Source organism: Lithobates pipiens, unplaced genomic scaffold (assembly GCF_037356315.1).
Source record: "Lithobates pipiens isolate NorthernLeopardFrog02 unplaced genomic scaffold, aLitPip1_a1.2 Scaffold_18, whole genome shotgun sequence".
NCBI lineage: Eukaryota > Metazoa > Chordata > Amphibia > Anura > Ranidae > Lithobates > Lithobates pipiens.
In genome coordinates this window covers 63,223,611-63,242,654 of record NW_027507758.1, presented here as the reverse complement: position 1 = coordinate 63,242,654, position 19,044 = coordinate 63,223,611, and positions in this window count along the sequence as shown.

Sequence of the window (19,044 nt, the reverse complement as noted above, 5' to 3'; positions counted from 1 at the left end):
CGTTCAGAACAATCGGATTTTCCGACAACTTTGTGCGACCGTGTGTATGCTAAACAAGTTTGGGCCAAAATCAGACGAATTTTGTTGTCGGAAAGTCTGACCATGTGTACAGGGCATTAGAGGTTTTTGGATTCCATTTCTCAACAGTAAGATAAATTTGACAGCAACACAAGTTCAGATTAAAAGTCTTCAGTTCCCTTCCCAAAGGGTACCCAACTCCTAGACTTCTCAGAATTTCTTGGGCTTCCACTCAACCCCAACTGTCTATGTGCATCCATTCCAGAGCCTGCCTGAACCTACCAAACAGGTTCCTGTACCTATATATACATCCGAACCTGGGGCCCCTGATGACGAAAATTGCTTTGTTTATACACATCCTTGTCCAAAAATAGCTGCCAAATCTAGACACAGGCTCTCCCAAGATGGTGTCTGTATTCCAATGCAGAGGAAACATTGGCTCTATGATGGGCTCCTTCTAGTGGCAGAAGTGAGCAGCAGTCATGTAATACTGTGTATTACTGAAAGACAAGGGGAAGTGATGTACTTCACTTCCCAGCACAGCTAAACCGACACCAGCCGCACCCCTGCAGTTTTGCCTACATCCTCTAATTGGTACACAGACACACACAAAAAAAGCCTTATGGGGTTTTAACCACTCCCTAGTCTATTATTATTATCAAATTCTAAAGAATATGGCTTTAGCTATACACTATACAGCCAAACATTAGTAGAAACTGAACCTTCACACTTTTACAACCCCATTCCCAACAATTGATATTCATATGAAGTTACTCCACACACACACACACACACACAGACACACAGACATACACACACACACACACACTTTTGTGAATTTAAGAACCTCCATTCCTCTGGGAAAACTTTCCACAAGATTTTGAAGTGTGTGGGAATTCGTGCCTAAAAAGTCAAAGGAGCAATTGTAAGATTGGAAGAGAAGACTTGACTCATTCCAGTTCATTCCATTTAGTGTTGAGTATGAAAAATGAAAGTGGTTTGTGGGACTTTAAATGAGGCATGGATATGTATTTGAAATGGTCTGGGATACCTGAAATATTATTCATTGTCACTGTCCCTGCGGGAAAATCTGTATACCCATAAAGAATTGCTAATCAATCCAATAAATTAAATACAAATACTGAATAGTAGGTATATATAATGTATCATAATATATAATACATGGATCATGCAACAAGAAGCATAATTAATTGTAGTAATAATCATATTGACATATTTAATGTATATAATGGATAGACATAATTGGTACAAGCAATCACAATTAAAAAATTGAATGGACATACAGAACAGGTGAACATGGTTATCCTAATAAATATAACAATAAATTAATAAAAGAAATTCATGATTGTAGCAAACTTGGCTTGGCATCCCTGAGTATGGACTCTACGCGTTTCATGGCGATTTCAGCCAATCATCAGGAGTGGGATGCATAAAAAAAAAATCGCTAAATAGAGAGATTAAATAAATGAATAAATTGGTCGGTCACAGTCTCAAATGAAAAATTATTGCTTTCTAAAAGAGAGCAGGTGTTGAATGTAAATGCATTACCTTTGGCCACGTTCAGATAAGTCACCCAGCAGACCCAAAAAGGGAATAGGATGGTGGCACTGAATGAACCGTCTCCCCCGGGGTTGAGGCGGGGACACATCCCCCTCACCCTAAGCCATAGCTCTCCAAGGAACCTGGAAGAATGGAGAAGGGGCAGTGGGAAACAGCAGCCAACGGGAGAAGCGAACAGCCACACCACAATGCCAGAGTATGAGGTATGCACATATGGGCCACAGATCAGAATCTAAAAGAGTAAATAAATAAAATAAATTATATTTATCATTATAGGGATGGAGGCATGCTTATGTTGCATTGGGGTCCAAACAGGTCACGCGCTTTTTAGTATACATATACCAGGGTGGAAGACACCCATTCCCCTTGTGACCTGCTATGGAAATACAAAAACCCAATATATCCAAATGATTGTATACCCTCAGTTTTTAGATTTCTGAGTTAATTTATATTTTTGGCATCTCCCCCCACTAGTTTGTATTATCATTAGGATCTATATTAATATTTCTCTTTTCATTAACGGGTCATTATATGAAAGTCTCTTTTTATTAATGTTCTGATATTTCAGCTAATCAGCTTCCTCCTTTCATGCCCTTTGGCTCGTCCAGCCCACTGGATGGGTGGTCCTGTTTATTTTGGTCTTTCTCTCCTGGGGTTGGGAGGCATCCAGCTCCCTCTCCCCTGCCCATCCCTGTTAGATGATGGGTGCAGAGTGGGACCTTGATGCTTCGGCGTCATGCCAGCACACTGCATGCTCGGCATCTTGCTTGATGCCGGTTTGTGTGGCAGTGCTTTTTCCATCTAGCTAGGCTATATGGACGGGATGGACTACAGCTGTGGTCTCTGCACCGCGGGTGGTTGTCCACTCTGTCCAATCGCATGACGTTGGCGGTGACCCGCCCCATATCTGTGGATACAAAGGCAGGGTCAGGCCAGCAGCTCACTTCACACATTCCATCAGGAGGAGAGGTTCTATGGGCTCTGATCTACACTCTAGGTAATTAGGAGGTCCTATTTAAGGATCAATCTAGACACATGCTTGCATAACACTTAGACTTTTTTGTATATATAGGCTATTTAACCCTTTTTTCTATCACTTACTACTTAGTTTATTTCATTATATATACACTCACCTATTTGTAATGTTTATCACCTAGTCACTTCTTGATAGGTGTTTAAGCCTAGGTGGACAGTGTTGTTTTTTGCAATTCCTCTTACTTCACACACATTTTACAACACGTTTTTTTTTTTTCCTCCCTTAAAACGTCATTATTCATCATAGCTTTCATCATCCAATTTTTATTTTTAATTTATTTTATTTCACTATATTTATTTTTTCATTTATTTTATTTATTTACTCTTTTAGATTCTGATCTGTGGCCCATATGTGCATACCTCATACTCTGGCATTGTGGTGTGGCTGTTCGCTTCTCCCGTTGGCCGCTGTTTCCCACTGCCCCTTCTCCATTCCTCCAGGTTCCTTGGAGAGCTATGGCTTAGGGTGAGGGGGATGTGTCCCTGCCTCAACCCCGGGGGAGACGGTTCATTCAGTGCCACCATCCTATTCCCTTTTTGGGTCTGCTGGGTGACTTATCTGAACGTGGCCAAAGGTAATGCATTTACATTCAACACCTGCTCTCTTTTAGAAAGCAATAATTTTTCATTTGAGACTGTGACCGACCAATTTATTCATTTATTTAATCTCTCTATTTAGCGATTTTTTTTTTTTTTTTTGATGCATCCCACTCCTGATGATTGGCTGAAATCGCCATGAAACGCGTAGAGTCCATACTCAGGGATGCCAAGCCAAGTTTGCTACAATCATGAATTTCTTTTATTAATTTATTGTTATATTTATTAGGATAACCATGTTCACCTGTTCTGTATGTCCATTCAATTTTTTAATTGTGATTGCTTGTACCAATTATGTCTATCCATTATATACATTAAATATGTCAATATGATTATTACTACAATTAATTATGCTTCTTGTTGCATGATCCATGTATTATATATTATGATACATTATATATACCTACTATTCAGTATTTGTATTTAATTTATTGGATTGATTAGCAATTCTTTATGGGTATACAGATTTTCCTGCAGGGACAGTGACAATGAATAATATTTCAGGTATCCCAGACCATTTCAAATACATATCCATGCCTCATTTAAAGTCCCACAATCCACTTTAATTTTTCTTTTATCATTATAGGGATGGAGGCATGCTTATGTTGCATTGGGGTCCAAACAGGTCACGCGCTTTTTAGTATAGTGTTGAGTATGGTTGAAGTAAGAGCTCTTTGCGGGCCACACAAGTTCCTCCACACCAAAATCACCAAACCATGTCTTTATAGAGCTGGCTTTGTGTACAGAGGCACAGTCATGCTGGAACAGAAAAGGGTCTTCCCCAAATTGTTACCACAAGTTTGGAAGTGTATCATTATCTACAATGTCTTTGTATGATGTAGCATTAGCCGTGGCCCTTCACCGGAAACACCTGAACTCAATAATTTGAAAGGCTGTCCGCATAATTTTGGCCATATAAATGTACTTTAGGAAGCATTTCCAATACTGAACTTTTAGCAGTCTGGTCATATAGAAGCAGAGCAGTGGAAGGAATAGATGTGATGGTTCACTGGAAAGCTTGAACCATAGTATTGAAGTCCAACACCAAGAGAGCTTCCTTGAATCAACCACAAAGTGATGACATTTCAGGAACTTCCCTGTTTGAAATGTAAATGACCTGTTTATTTCAGATCGATGATGGTTTTACCCAAGCTTCACAGCAGTAGGGAGGGGGCATAAAGAGCCCCATCTATGCATGCACCCAATAGCAGCATGGTCCCAGGCCACAGAATGGAACCACAACCAAGCACAAGCTTACAAGAATAACCATGTACATCATTCAAGTATTGCTATTCTTGTCCAGAAAACCACAGACAGGAAGCACCACCACTACCCTGGTAATTAGTTAAGGTTTAACTCCAGACATCCCCTCAGTCTTGTGCAACTGTACAGGCTCCTCTATTGCACTGAAATTGCTTACTTTTATTGCACTGCACACTGCGAGTGCCTCACAGCATGCATTAGAAGTTGCAGCAAGTCATTATCTGGCTGGAGGTTATCCAGCATTTTCTTGTCCTGCCTGGCTGTCCCTGGCCCACGCCTTTCATTTATTGGATTTCAGTTCTTTTAACATCACACATGGACATTACCTAGGATGGTCTGAATGCAAATACAACCTGTTAGGAACGTCCTCTCCTCCACACTGACATCTAACCATCGAGTATAGCTCCCAACTGTCCCTGATTTAGAGCAATGTCCCTCTGTCCCTCTTTGCCCCTCATTGTCCCTCATTTTGGTCTGATCCATATAGTTGCATCCAAAATGCGCTTTTTATCTTTCAAAATTGTTTCCCAATACTAAACCTTTCATCCAATTTCGAATAGGAGTGGTAAGAAAAAGTCCTTCTGGATTTAATTAATCTTTTTTTGGTTAATTCTCCTTTAAGGGTGTGTGTTGCGGGCGTGTCCTATGCCTACATACGTTTGCAAGTAGGTTTCCCTCATTCCCATCTCAAAATGTTGGGAGGTATGCATGCAGGCATGTTAATATGTTAATATTTGCACAACACCTCCCAAGAGTTGGCCCACTGCTTGCATCAGGACTGAGGGCTCTTGAGAGGAGTACAGAGGCAGGAAGCTGAGATGTCTTCAGAAAGCTATGACATCAACACCCTGCTGGCCTCTCCCATCAGTCATTATCTGCCTGCATTGCATGCAGAGGCAAAGAGTCCCAATGATGATGTCACTGAATCTAAAATAAGGTTTTAAATGAAAACAGAAAGATCTTATTTTAAAAAGTCATTAGCATGTTGATGATGAAGAAAGAAGGAACCAAAAAAAGGCAAAATATAATTTACTTTAAAAATGAAATGTTTATACTATACATTACTCAGTTCAGATGAATGCAATGATTGTAGAATAATAAGCACCTGAGCAAACATGGTGGTACATGCCTTGAGCACACATGGTGGTGCATGCCCTGAGCACACATGGTGGTACACGCTCCAATCAAACATGGTGGTACATGCCCTGAGCACACATGGTGGTACACGCCCTAAGCAAACATGGTGGTACATGCCCTGAGCACACATGGTGGTACACACCCTAAGGAAACATGGTGATACATGCCCTAAGCAAACATGGTGGTACATGCCCTGAGCACACATGGTGGTACATGCCCTGAGCACACATGGTGGTACACGCCCTAAGCAAACATGGTGGTACATGCCCTGTTTATTCAGCTAATATAGTTGTATTTACATACTTTACATACTTTCTAATCCATCTGCCACTTTCATTGAGGTTGAATATTGCACCAAAATCTGGTTTAACTGTTTTATGTTTTATTGCGCTATTCATTTTTATCTTGTTATTTTTTTTACATGAATTTAGAGCTTTAATTATAGCTCCCAACTGCTCCCCATTTGGAAAGACTGTACCTCATTTGACAAATTCCTCTGCCCTTGTGTCCTCCTAATGCCGCGTACACACGACCAGACTTATGTTCGACAGACTTCCGAAGGAGTTCTGCCGGAGTTCTGCCGGAGTTCTGACAGAGTTCTGACGGACTTTCCGAATGAGCGGACTTGGCCACACACAATCACACCAAACTCCGACGGATTCGAACGTGATGACGTACGACTGGACTCGAATAAGGAAGTTCATAGCCAGTAGCCAATAGCTGCCCTAGCGTCGGTTTTAGTCCGTCGGAATAGCATACACACGAGCGAATTTTTCGGTAGGAACTGGGTCCGGCGGAGTTCCGTCTGAAAAATTTGAAGCATGTTCTATTTTCTAAAGTCTGTCAGACTTTTGCGAATCAAAAGTCCGTTGCAGCCCACACACGATCGAATAGTCTGCCGGAATAATTCCGTCAGACTTTGGATGTTGAAATGTCCGCTCGTGTGTACGGGGCTTAAGTTGTCCTCCTTGGGCTCAACAATATTGTATGGATGTGCAAAAAAGAACTAAAATAACCATCCATTGCAACCAAGGTATGCAGAATACCATCTCTTTTTTTTTTTTTTTTCTTTTTTTATAAATTCTTTATTTTTTCTTTTCACAAGGATAGATTTATAGTTATACATCAGAATATCCATACATCTTATCTTATATTTAGCATCTTCCCTCTTTAACACATACATCAATGAAAAAAATAAATTAATAATTATAATTATAATATATAAATATTATATATAATATAAATAATAATATATAAAAAAAATTCTGCCACTGGTTCATCCTTTCTTCAGATATACCCCAGAGAAAAAGATAGAAAGACACTTTATTCTTCCCTTGTTTTTTTTTCCCTTATCCCTTGGCCAGGGACTCCCCTAATATTCCTCTCCAAGAGGTCTCTCTCAAAAAAAATAAATAAATAAATAAATAAATAAATAAATAAAAAAAAATATATATATATATATATATGAAAAACACAAAAATGATTGTACTCTGTCTCTCCAAATCATCCCCTCTCTCTCTCGTTCACCCATACCCCCCCCCCCCCCCCCACGTCTTGCATAGGCATTCTTAAGTACAAGATTTATTACTTTTAAAGATGAAGTAAAGGCAATAAAAAAAAAAAAATGCAACCTGCAAGGCAAAGGCATAATGAGCTAGTATGCTAGCTAGTATGATACTAGCTCATTATGAATAACTTACCTGAGAATGAAGCCCCCAAAGCGGTCCTCCATCTTCATCTTCGCCGCTGCCATGTATGCTATGTATGATTCACCGGAGCCGCGATGGCGTCACTCCCGCGCATGTGCACGGGAGTTGACATGAGGGTCATATCGCAGTGATATGCGGCCTGCTCAGTGCGCTTGCGCGCTGCTGTCTACGACGCATGCGCCGTAGACAGCTGTGCCTGTCTTTTTGTAAATATCTCCTAAACCGTATAGGTTTAGGGGATATTTCTTGGACCTACAGGTAAGCCTTAATCTAGGCTTACCTGTAGGTCAAAGTGATTTGTAAGGGTTTACAACCACTTTAAGAATTTTGTTCCCTATATATAATATAGGGGGACCATACCTCTCGATATCTATCTATTGAATACCATCTCTGAACACGCAACACATTGAACCTTGAAACAAATGGGCTACCGCAGCAGAAGACCACAAGAACAGGAAACTGAGGCTACAATTCGAACAGGCGGGCAAGATGGGAGAACTAGAGCTGCTAATGGATAAGGAGGATTTTTATTTTGTGGGAATTTCAGATACTTGGTTCAATAGCTGTCATGATTGGCTGGAAATCATTCAAAGGTATTGCCTATATCGAAGAAATAGGGAGGGTAAAAAATTGGGAAGAGTATGCCTATATATTACAAATGATGTGCAAAAATATGTGAGGAACAACATCACTAATGGAGCAAGGGAGGAGGAGGAATCCTTATGGGTAGAACTACAAAGGGAGGAAACCAAGAGGAGAGTAATACAGGGAGTATGCTATAGGCCCCCCAACCAGAGGGAGGAGGGGGAGGCAGACCTCCTATCACAGTTAAAAATAGCGCCTGCAAAGCACCCTGAAAGCAGGATAATGCACCATGTCACAAATCTCAAATCATCTCACCACTGGTTTCTTGAACATGACAATGAGGTCACTGGACTCCAATGGCCTCCACAGTCACCAGATCTCAATACAATAGAGCGCCTTTGGGTAGGGTGACCAGATGTCCCCGGTTTCAGGAGACAGTCCTCGGATTGAGGGCACTGTCCCCGTACCAAGTCTGTCCCCGGATTTGACTTCAACAGGAGTTGGGACAATTTTCAAAGACAGTCAGTGCAGAATAAAAAAAAAAATCGGAATTACACCCCCTGCTCCTACTAGCTTAGGGAGGTGTATTTTTTCCATTATCTGTGTCCCTTTCTGATGATGATGTGCTGGTCGGAGTGGATGGACTATTTCTTCAGTTTCCGGCACATGCCCATTCAGCTCCGCTCACATGTTCTTCTGCCTCGGCTCAAATCCTAGCCAGCCGCCTGCCTGCTTATCTCCTTATCTCCTTGCCTTCCCTGGCAGAGTCATTTTCCTCCGCTCCCCACCCAGTAGTAGCCGGGGCCCGGAGAGTGAGACCTGAGAGGCTGTGAGGCAGGTGGCAGCTGCAATGGGCTCAACTGAGCTCAACTGATGATGTCCAGCAGCAGGAATAGAGGGGAAGCAGATCCAATCGTGGGGCTGCCAGTGCCTTCAAGGCTTCAACAGGTGTGCTTTGGGGGTGTCGGTGAATAGATTACATTTTGTCTGTCTCTCTGGCATAATGGATGGTATCAGAACTCACAGGCAGCGGGGGGCACTTATTGGTCATAAGTTAACAAAATCAGCACCCAGCAGTCATGTTATGTGACACACTGTGACAGAGCCAGCCAGAGCCATGATAGAGTGCCCGCTGCCTGTGAGTTATCATAATGCTGATGATCTTAACCAGTTTCTGATCGCCTGATAGTTGATTTACTGCTACAGGGCGATCGCGCTGCGCAGGATCACTTATATACATGATCCTGCATTTCTGGGTCTCAGAGCCAATCAGCCAATTAGTAAAAACACCTCCCCCACAGTGAGAAAACACTTGTTAGGCACACATTTAACCCATTGATTGCCCTAGATGTTATCCCCTTCCCAGCCAGTGTCATTAGTACACTGGCAGTACATACTAGTGTCCGATTTGTCCACCGCAATATCGCAGTCCCGCTATGAGTGATTGCTGCCATTACTAGTAAAAAAAATGTCGCCAGATTTCATTTTAAAAATCTGGTCACCTTACCTTTGGGATGTGTTGGAACGGGAAATTCGCATCATGGAGGTGCAGCCGACAAATCTGCAACAACTGTATGATGCTATCATGTCACTATGGATCAAAATCTCTGAGGAATGTTTCCAACACCTTGAATCTATTCCATGAAAAATTAAGGCAGTTCTGAAGGCAAAAGGGTACTAGCAAGGTGTACCTAATAAAGTGGTAGCTGAGTGTATGTCACAATTCATGTGCGGTATTCCTGTTCTCCAAATTACAGACACTACAGAGGATTACGAAAGAACTGGCTTATTTATGGTCTCCCCCATAAATATTTGAGACTAAACATCTCCTTGTTGTTAAAAAGATGAGAGCAAGAAATCCCGTTATAGATTCCTTCTCCAACTGGTCACTTGTCTTGAATTTCAAACACAAAATTATGCTCTCTCCACTGGGCTGACATGTGAAAGGCCTTCTTCTCTTTATTTTGTGGTTCTTTTGGGTTTCATGTACTATTTGACAATCAAAAGTGGTATACTACAATAAACCTTTTGAAAACCCAGTATAAAGGAGAAGTAGTGGTAAAAAAATGCCACCCTTTAAAGTGGAAGTAAACTTCCATCGCATGTTTGTATCTATAGGTAAGCCTACAGTATAATAATGCTTACTTATAGCCATGGGCGTCCGCAGAACTTTTTTCAGGGAGGGGCATCCTTTTAAGGTCACCCATGCTCTGACCCTTTTCGACAATGTCATTATCACATTATCACGGTTATAGACTGCAGACGTAGTACAGGTGATGGACAGAGACTGCAGACATGGCCCAAGAGACTGTCAGAGACTGCAGACATGGCCCAAGAGACTGTCAGAGACTGCAGACATGGCCCAAGAGACTGTCAGACTGCGAACATGGCCCAAGAGACTGTCAGACTGCGAACATAGCCCAAGAGACTGTCAGTGACTGCATACATGGCTCAAGAGATGACCAGAGACTGCATACATAGCCCAAGAGACTGTCAGAAACTGCATACATGGCTCAAGAGACTGTCAGTGACTGCATACATGGCTCAAGAGACTGTAAGAGGCTGCGGACATGGCACAAGAGATGACCAGAGACTGCATACATAGCCCATGAGACTGTCAGAAACTGCATACATGGCTCAAGAGACTGTGAACATGGCACAAGAGACTGTCAGAAACTGCATACATGTGGGGGGTGACAGTGAGAGAGAGGGGGGGGGGGTGACAGAAAGAGACAGAGGGGGTGACAGAGAGAGAGGGGGTGAAAAAGACAGAGGGGTGAGATAGAGATAGAGGGGGTGACAGAGAGGTGTGATGGGGGTCATCGCTCCTGATCTGATCCCTGATTCCGGGGGGGGGGGGGGGCACTTGCCCCCCCTTGCCCCTACCTGCAGACACCCATGCTTATAGCATACCTCCCAACTTTTTTGAGATGGGAATGAGGGACACCTACTAGCAAAAGCATGTAGGCATAGGACACGCCCCTGCCACGCCCCCTTAAAGGAAAATTAACCTAGAAAAAATATTAGTTAAACCCACAAGGGCTTTTTTTTTTAACCACTACAATTCATTTATATTGGCTTTTGAAATTTACAAATGCAGCAATTTAGATTTCAGATGAAAGGTTTAGCACTGGCAAACACTTTTTGAAAGATAAAAAGTGCATTTTATATACCATATAGATCAGACAAAAATGAGGGACAAATGAGGAGGACAGAGGGACATTGCTCCAAATCAGAGACAGTCCCTCCAAATCAAGGACAGTTGGGAACTATGCCAATAGGCAGTGTGAATATCTCCTAAATGTGCACCGTTAAGGAGATATTTACTGTACAAGCAGCCAGTGACATCATAGGTGCATGTGCTCTGAAGGAACAACCACCATGCTATTTCCTCATAGCCCTGTGCCGTGAGCAGTGGCTACCACGCGCATGCACAGGTGTGATGTCATTGCGGCTTTGGCCAGTCACAGAGCCGGAGTCAGAGAATTCGTAAGCAAGACGGGTGAAGATGAGAGCACCTGCAGCGTGGACATCTCCGTGCTGGAAGAGCTTTTTTTAAGCTAAATTTACTATAATGTGCTAGTATGCAATGCATACTAGCACATTATGACATTACCTTGCAGGTACAAAAAAAGAAATGTTCAGTGGTTTACAATCGCTTTAATCAGTAATTTTTATGCCATAACTGCAGAGCTAACACAGATGCATTCTTTGCCTATATACTTCTTACATTAATGTGCCCTTCTTTCCCACCTCAGGAAGTTGGAAGATATGTCCTAATGAACATCATGATGATTTTTATGGTCCCTACAGCCAGTCTTATGTTGAGTTACAGAGCACTGCCAGAGAGCCAGCCCAATTTACATTAAAACACATCAACCAAACGCGGACTGGATGTGTAAAATATTCTGCGTTCAGGGCATTAGTCTGTGCATGTGCTGTACTTAGGTGCTGGTGCACACCCATATACGGCCACATCTTATAATTGACCTCTATGGGCAGCTATTGGCCCCTAGGAAGTTTTTACAGGGGTTCTGGATGCTTATGTGTGCTGTACATCCCCCTTGAAGCTGTGTGCATGAGCCCTTAAGCAGTCAGTCTTACTACTCCTCTTTAAAACCCCATACTTAAAAAGCCGCCCTTGGCCCCTACCAATTTTAACAATCTACACCCTATCTCCTTGCTCCCCTTTTCCTCTAAACTCCTTGAACACCTGGTTTACAACCTCATTAAGAATAACCTTTTAGATCCTTCAATCTGGATTTCACCCTCAACACTCCACAGAAACTGCTCTTTTAAAACTCAGAAATGACCTACTAACTGCAAAAACCAATGGACACAATTCGGTACTCCTAATTCTGGACCTTTCAGCTGCCTTTGACACGGCTCCTCAAAAAAGTTACTCCCTTGGTCTCCGTGACTGTGCTCTTCAGTGGCTCTCATCCTACCTATCCCAACGCACCTTCAGTGTCACTTACAATTCTACTTCCTCCACTCCTCTTCCCCTCTCTGTCGGGGTCCCCCAAAGTTCTGTTCTTGGACCTCTCTTATGTTCAATCTACACCTCTTCCCTGGGTCAGCTGATAGCCACTCATGGCTTTCAATATCATTTCTACGCTGACGACACACAAATCTATCTCTCCACCCCTCAACTCACTATATCAGTCTCCTCACGCATCTCTAACTTACTAACAGACAGATCTGTATGGATGTCACACCACTTCCTCAAACTCAACTTGTCCAACACAGAGCTTATAATATTTCCTCCCCAACGTGCCTCTTCCCCTGACTGTCAAGAGCAATGGCACAACCATCCACCCATCCCCACATGTCAGGGTGCTAGGTGTTATCCTGGACGCCTGTCACCTCAATGTCCTTCGTCCCTTTCTAACCACAAAGCTCCTCATTCACTCCCTGGTTATCTCTCGCCTTGACTCCTGCAACGTCCTCCTCATTGGCTTACCTTTAAATAGACTATGCCCCCTTCAGTCCATTATGAATGCTGCTGCCAGACTCCTCCACCTTACCAACCGCTCAGTGTCTGCTACCCCTCTCTGCCAATCCATCCATTGGCTGCCACTCGCCCAACAAATTAAATTCAAAGTACTAACAATAAGTTACAAAGCCATCCACAACTCTGCCCCCAGCTAGCCTAGTCTCAAAATACCAACCTAATCTCCCTCTTCGTTCCTCCTAAGACCTCCTCCTCTCTAGCTCCTTCATCGCCACCTCCCATATCCACCCCCATGACTTCTCCCGAGCCTCACCCATCCTATGGAATTCCCTACCCCAATCTGTCAGACTGTCTCCAAATTTATCCACTTTTAGGCAATCCCTGAAAACTTTCCTCTTCAGAGAAGCTTATCCTGCCTCCATCTAACAACTGCACTTCTATTTTCTCCATCAGCTTATCCCCCACAGCTATTACCCTTTTGTATAACTTGACCCTCCCTCCTAGATTGTAAGCTCTAACGAGCAGGGCTCTCTGATTCCCCTCTGTATTGAATTGTATTGTAATTATACTGTCTGCCCTAATGTTGTAAAGCGCTGCGCAAACTGTCAGCGTTATATAAATCCTGTATAATAATAATAAATAGTAATAAAGTATATCTACACCCAAATAATAAGATTTAGAAATAAAAAGATAAACGATTTACAATTTCAGCTATTTTGATAGTCTGAAAAGCATAATTATAAAATATAAAGTATATCTAAACAAAAAAAAAAGGTAAAATATTACAATTTACTAATCCTTAGATGTAGAGACTGCATTAGCCTTCCTGTTTTCAGGCTTTTTTCACTTTTTTTTTTTACTTCCTATGCTAGGATGATGCCACAACACCACTCACTCACTGTATGGGCGGAGTAGTTTTGTCAGGAAAGGACTATGGAACACCTTCCATTGTCCTCTTCTGCAAAACATAAGAAAGTCCTGTAGTCTACAGAGATAGCTGGGAGCAATGGAACTGAATTCAGTACTGATAGAGAACACATGAAGTTATTATCTGCAAGATATCTGGCAGGATCAACAGGTAATTTTTGCACTTATCTAACTGATATACCAAAAATTCTTTCAATGGCATGTTTAACAGAAAAAATAGAGATCAAATAAGAAAAGTTCATTGTTAGAGTTTACATTCACTTTAAAATAAAATGTCAAGCTATGGAAAGCTGTTAATGCCTGCAGACATATAACCGGAGGTGGTTGAAGACTGTGGGCTCATGGTTGTGAGTGAGCACCTAGATAAGATAAAATAGGAATATCTAGTAGATGGCAGAACAAATGGTTAAGGACTGTATGTGGCCCTCAGCCATTCCTGGGGCTCTAAGGACTTAGCGGAGAATCCCCAGTGAAGGCTGCAGCGGCAGCAATATTTCTGTCTTGACAGATTTACTTTATTTTTATTTTTTGTCTACAAAATTTTCTTCTTAAAGAGCAGTTTTAAAGATTCAGCCTGGATCTGTCAAACTGAAAAGATCGATCTTTACCACTGAAGCCTGACTAAAAGCTGAACTGTGATGTAGAATCGTTGTCACATAACATACTTTTTACAAGAAACAACAGCTTTAAAATGTCCCCTCTCTTTCCCCCATGTATGAAAAGCCATGGCAAGAACTAATACACTAAGTTCTATTTGATGCCAATCTTTTCCCCTTTGGTAGACTCTCACCATCTGCCAGGGTCTCACTAGTGACACAAGTCTTATAGTGAAAAAAGGTGCCAACTTAAATTAGTTCTGTGTGTTTAAAACCGCTGCCCCTTTAAGTGTGAACCACACCAACAAAAAAAGTGAAATGGTAAAGTCAGGCGCTGTTACTTAGCGAAATAGACATAAACCTTACTATGTGCTGGATAATTTAACCCTCTTCCACTCAATGCTCAAAATAAACTCAATGTCATGTCATCAAAAGAACTTGCCGTGCCGCGGAGGACCCGATGGGTGTGGCCGGCAATCGCGATTCCCGACGGACCCCCACGATCGCAGACACGAGAGACAGCATGGGGATTTGTGTGTGTAAGCACACAAATCCCTGTTCTGTCAGGGGAGGGGAGACATATTGTTTGTTCCTACGAAGTGGGAACAACGATTTGTCTCCTCCCCCAGTCAGTCCTATCCCCCATACATTTAGAACACATCCAGGGAACACACATTTAACCCCTTGATTACCCCCTAGTGTTAAACCCTTCCCTATCAGTGACATTTACACAGTAATGAGTGCATTTTTATAGCTCTATAAATAAATAAATAATAAAAATGGCATAAAAATGCCATAACTCTTTTCCCATAGTTTGTAAACGCTATAACTTTTGCACAAGCCCATCAATATATATATGCTTAGTGCGGTTTTTTTTTTTACCAAATATATGTAGAATATATATTGGCCTAAACTGATGAAGAAATTAAAAAAAAAAAAACATTTTTGGAAATATTTATTATAGCAAAAAGTAAAAAAATATTGTTTTTTCTTTTCAAAATTGTCGCTCTTTTTTTGTTTAATGGTGCAAAAAATAAAAACTGCAGAGGTGATCAAATACTACCAAAAGAAAGCTCTATTTGTGGGGGGAAAAATACATAAATTTCATTTGGGTACAGCATTGCATGACTGTGCCATTGTCAGTTAAAGCGACGCAGTGCCAAATTGTAAAAAGTGCTCTGGTCAAAAAGGGGGTAAAATCTTCCGGGGCTGAAGTGGTTAAAGATGGAAACAAAACATAACCATGCAGTAGATAAATACTAATCTTAGCTAAGCAAAAGTCTACCTTATATGTAAATGTTATGTATGATCGCTAGTATAACTGGAATACATAAAAAAAAAAAAAAATTATGATTGTAAGGGAAGGATCTCAACACTCTATTCCCAATTGCTCAATAAATCAGATGCATCCCCACAATTTGGGTCATGCTATTGATACAGTAGAATGGTCCGAAATATGGTCAATCACAAAATCTTCCTCACCAAATGTACCAGCAGTAGAGACCGTATATAAAGTACTAACATGTTGGTACTTAGTCCCCGCTAGAATTTCGAAATATGTTCCGGAATATTTGGCTTCTTGTTTCCGTGGCTGTTCAGAGCTGGGCACACATTTTCATATTTGGTGGAGATGCCCAGTGGGTTCAAGAATTTTGGAAATATATTTTTAGGCTGGCCTCAGATATGTTCGAAAGCACTATTTCTCCAGACCCAGCTTTGGCCCTTCGAAACCTAAGGCCGGAGTTTATACAAAGGAAACAGTTTAAATTATTAATACAGCTCTTAACAGCCGCTAAACAAACTATAGCTAAAGCTTGGAAAATGCCTACCCTGAATATAGCCGAAACCAAACATTGCATGAACCAATCTCTGTTACACGCAAAGATGGAAGCTTTATGCCGCGTACACACGAGCGGACTGTATGGCGTACTTAGTCCGTCATACAATCTGACGGACAGTCCGTCATACTTTCGACTGAACGGACTTGACCACACACGGATGCACAAACAGTCCGTCGAAAGCTTGCGCGATGACGTGTACAGCACGTACGACGGGACTAGAAATAGGAAGTCCAATACACAGCAAAGCACCCTTCCGCCATGTAAATCCTTTCTGAGCATGCGCCATTCTTAGTCCGTCGAACTAGCCTACTGATGAGCGGATTGTCCGCTGAAACCAAAGTACGACGGACAGAATTTCGAAAAATCCGAAATACTTAGTACGCCGGACTGCACGCTGAAAAAGTCCGCTGAAGCCCACACACGAGCGGACTGTCCGCTGAAATGTGTTTCGACGGACTAAGTACGCCATACAGTCCGCCCGTGTGTACGAGGCATTAGATAAAAACTGTTTAACTAAGTTTAATAGTCTATGGAAACCATGGATTAAACACTGTTCACCACCAGACTTCAAAGATCAAGTACTGTTACCGTGGTAGTCAACATTATAACAGGTAGATATACAATTACCCTCTGGGGGTAACCTACCTTCGGGACCCCTTATCTCCTTTTCATCCTACCTGTTTTCCTCTCATTATTGTGATCCCCCCTTCTCCATAGTACATTTTTCATTTCAGGTAAAATCCACTAAAGCAGGTTGACATACCATAATAATATGCCGATAATGAACCCCACATCAGCGGTACATTCAAAATATATTTTCCAAGTGCATATACTTTTTCCTGAGTAAGTACCATACAAGATGCAAAAATTGAAAAATGAAAATGTAAAAAAAAAACCTCACAAAACCAATATAGTCCACAATAATTTTCTCTCAGTCTTTACAGCCCATCCACTATACTGTGTGAAAAAACAATACTAAGGACTTGTATTGTGCTCTTCTCCAAATAAGAACAAGTGCTCTACCATGTGCGACAATATAAATGCACTCACCAGAGCCTCAAGGTCACTCGTACCAATTAAGCCTTTTATCGATATATATAAAATGTATTCATCTAATCTGTAATTTCTACAATGGTGATTCAAAAGCTTTTCCAATGGCGCTGCTCTCCTATCAGACAAGTGGCCCCAATTGGCAGGAAATGAACAAATAACAAGGTGATTGTACAACACCGTTTAATAAAAAATGACCATAAAAGCAACCAACATAAAATCTGTTTACATTAAAATGTGCCATGACTGGCACCAGCTCGTTCAGCCCGCACAATGCCAATTGGCAATATAAACTTCACTCCAGAGGACCGCTCGCCCCGTCGTTACTTTGTGGGACCTGGGGTGCATTCCACAGAAGACCAGTTATGATGTAAATGGTTATCCACAGCAACAGACAACAACAGACAGCAACCCTATCTCTTTGCATTTCGCCTATAGAGGCATCATCAGGAAATGTTGGTGCAACGCACCCCGGGTCCTACAAGGTAATGGCGGGGCGACCGGTCCTCTGGAGCGAGGTTTTGATTGCCAGTGGCATTGTGCAGGCTGATCGAGCTGGTGCCGGTCTGGGAACATTTTAATGTATGTAGATTTTATGTTGGTTGTTTGTATGGTCATTTTTTATTCAACGGTGTTGTATGATCACCTTGTGGCATGCAGCACCTGTGCATCCCCTACCGGTAAAAACAGGGTTCTACAAGCTTTCTAAAAAAGAGCCAGTTTACTGTCCTTTAGTCCTGGGGGTGGGGGGGGGGCAAACTGTGGCTAGATGGAGTATAAAATGCCCCAGTGTCAGTGGACATAAAAATTGCCTCAGGCTTAGTGGTTAGTGGGAGTAAAAGAAAAAAAGATAGCGTACATGTGGTCAGCGGGAGGATGAATAGTGTCCTATAACTGTCATTAGGGCCACGAGGGCTGGCATGATTTTCATTGGACGTGCTGGGATCAGTAGTCCACCAAGTGTCAGCACATTCATTCTTCTCAACTAAAAGGGTTGCTACCACAAAAGGGGTCTGCAGACCCCTGCCTGTAAAGGGCTATTAGAAAAACGTTAGGACTTATTCAGAGTGAGACCTAACTATATGCTAATGGTGACAGGAACCTAGATTTGGACAGTGAAGTGAAGCAAGTAATCTCAAGTAGTGTGCTGGAGGAGATGTGCAGTGGAAGAGACTGTCAAATTTAGACTCAACCAACATTGATTTCATTGGTTCGTTATCTGGGCATCCCATGTCCCCTTCCCCATCCAAGTTTAATCCCCTAATAAAAACAACAAAAAACAAGCAAGAAACTGTTCATTGTCTGGGAAAGTGTGCCAAAATGGATGTCTGACAAACAGGGTGAAATGTGTGGATGCACATACAAAAAAAAAAAAAACACATTGTGACGGGGGGCACTGCTACATGAATACCACCCAACGTTTTGAGATGGAAATGAGGGACACCTATCAGCAAAAGTATGCAGGCATAGGACACACCCCTTGCCACACCCCCTTAAAGGAGAATTGTACAAAAAATAAGAGTGGTTAAACCCACGAGTGCTTTTTTTTACCACTATATTCCTTTATTTTGGCTTTTGGAATCTACAAATACAGCAATTTAAAAATCTGATGAAAAGTTTATCACTGGGAACCACATTTTGACTTTATATACATCTATATAGATCAGATGAAAATGAGGGACAAATGAGGAAGAAAGAGGGACATATATAAAATACAGAAAATTTTGAAAAAACGAAAACAAAACAGTTTT